This window comes from Arachis stenosperma, chromosome 5 (assembly GCF_014773155.1).
Source record: "Arachis stenosperma cultivar V10309 chromosome 5, arast.V10309.gnm1.PFL2, whole genome shotgun sequence".
Taxonomy (NCBI): Eukaryota; Viridiplantae; Streptophyta; class Magnoliopsida; order Fabales; family Fabaceae; genus Arachis; species Arachis stenosperma.
Genome location: NC_080381.1, coordinates 27304717 through 27306918, shown reverse-complemented (window position 1 = coordinate 27306918; position 2202 = coordinate 27304717). Strand labels below are relative to the sequence as shown.

At 36.3% G+C, this 2202-nt stretch overlaps 1 non-coding gene across 1 annotated transcript; it reads right to left on the bottom strand.

Annotated features, from left to right (window-relative positions):
* Positions 1-1865: 1865 nt before the first annotated feature.
* On the bottom strand, positions 1866-1972 carry LOC130984358 (small nucleolar RNA R71). The gene has a single exon (XR_009088298.1). It is a non-coding gene; the product is annotated as a small nucleolar RNA R71 (small nucleolar RNA).
* Positions 1973-2202: the final 230 nt, after the last annotated feature.

The window sequence follows — 2202 nt, the reverse complement described above, 5'->3', positions numbered from 1 at the left end:
GTTCATCTTGTTGCTTAGATTAGGTATTTTTCTTCAGAGTTCTTAAGAATAAATTCTAGTGTTTCATGGTGATCTTTGAGTCTGGCTGGCTGAGAAGCCTGTCTATCTTATTGGACCGAGGTTTCAACTGATCATCACAGAGCTTGTTGATTTCTATCAATCTTGCTATTGGAGCAATGATCTGCTAAGGCTTGGCTGCCATTGGCCATATCTAGTGTTTTGGACCGAGCTTTCTTTGAAAGCTTGGCTGGCTGTGAAGCCATGTCTAATTCCTGGACTGGAGTCTTAGACTAGCATTGCAATGATTCCTGGAATCCAAATTGAGAATTCTGAAACCTTTATTTTCTATTTCCATATAATTTTCGAAAAAAGCACAAAAAATTATAAAAATCATAAAAACAAAAATATTTTATGTTTCTTGTTTGAGTCTAGTGTCTAATTTTAAGTTTGGTGTCTTGCATGCATTGTTTATTTGATCTTGGTTCTATTTCAAGTCAATAGTACAGGGAACTGAAGATTCAGAACATGCAGGAGAGGAATTACACAGAAAAAGCTGGGCGTTCAAAACGCCCAGTGAAGAAGGACAGACTGGCGTTTAAACGCCAGCCAGGGTACCTGGTTGGGCGTTTAACGCCCAAAAGGTAGTGCATTGGGCGTTAAACGCCAGAATGTGCACCATTCTGGGCGTTTAACGCCAGGATGGCACAAGGGGGAGGATTTTGTTTTCAAAATCAATTTTTTTCAAGTTTTCAAAGTTTTTCAAATCAAATCTTTTTCAAATCATATCTTTTCAATCAAATGTTTTCAAAATCAATTCTTTCCTTTTTCAAAGATACTTACTAACAATTAATGATTTGATTGAACATTTTAAGTATGTTGCCTTTTCTGTTGAGAAAGGTTTAATGTTTGAAAATATCTTTCTTGTTAGGCAAGTCATTAATTTTTAAAATCAATCTTTTTAAAATTGTTTTCAAATCATATCTTTTCAATCATATCTTTTTAAAACCATAACTTTTCAATCATATCTTTTTAATCACATCTTTTTCAAAATAGTTTTCAAATCATATCTTTTTTATTTCTAATTTCAAAAATCTTTTTCAAAAATTTCTTGATCTGTTTCTCACTCTTGATTTTCGAAAATTAATTAATTTTTTTTTAAAAATGTTTTCAAAAATTTCACTTGATTTTCGAAATTTCTTCCTCTCTTCCCACATCCTTCTATTTATGGAGTACCACTCCTTCTCAATGCACAATTCGAACTCTATCTATTAAGTTCGAATTCTTCTACCTCTTCTTTCTATTTTTCTGTTCCTCTGACACCTCAAGGAATCTCTATACTGTGACATAGAGGATTCCACATTTTTCTTGTTTTCTTCTCTTTCATATGAGCAGGAACAAAGACAAAGGCATTCTTGTTGAAGCTGACCCTGAACCTGAAAGGACCTAACCGAATTCTTCAAAGAAGAAGAACACATGGCAGCCGAAAACAACAACAATGCAAGGAAGTGCTGGGTGACTTTACTGCACCTACTCCCGACTTCTATGGGAGAAGCATCTCTATCCCTGCCATTGGAGCAACAACTTTGAGCTTAAGCCTCAATTAGTTTCTCTAATGCAACAGAATTGCAAGTTCCATGGACTTCCATTGGAAGATCCTCATCAGTTCTTAGCTGAATTCTTGCAAATCTGTGACACTGTCAAGACTAATGGGGTTGACCCTGAGGTCTACAGACTTATGCTATTCCCTTTTGCTGTAAGAGACAGAGCTAGGACATGGTTGGACTCACAACCTAAAGAAAGCCTGGACTCATGAAAAGCTAGTCAATGCCTTCTTGGCAAAGTTCTTTCCACCTCAAAAATTGAGTAAGCTTAGAGTGGATGTCCAACCTTCAGACAGAAGGATGGAGAATCCCTCTATGAAGCTTGGGAAAGATACAAACAATTGATCAGAAAATGTCCATCTGACATGCTTTCTGAATGAGCTCATAGGTATTTTCTATGATGGTCTCTCTGAACTATCCAAGATGTCTTTGGATAGATCTGCTGGAGGATCTCTTCATCTGAAGAAGACGCCTACAGAAGCTCAAGAGCTAATTGAAATGGTTGCAAATAACCAATTCATGTACACTTCTGAAAGGAATCCTGTGAACAATGGGACAAGTCAGAAGAAAGGAGTTCTTGAAATTGATACTCTGAATGCCA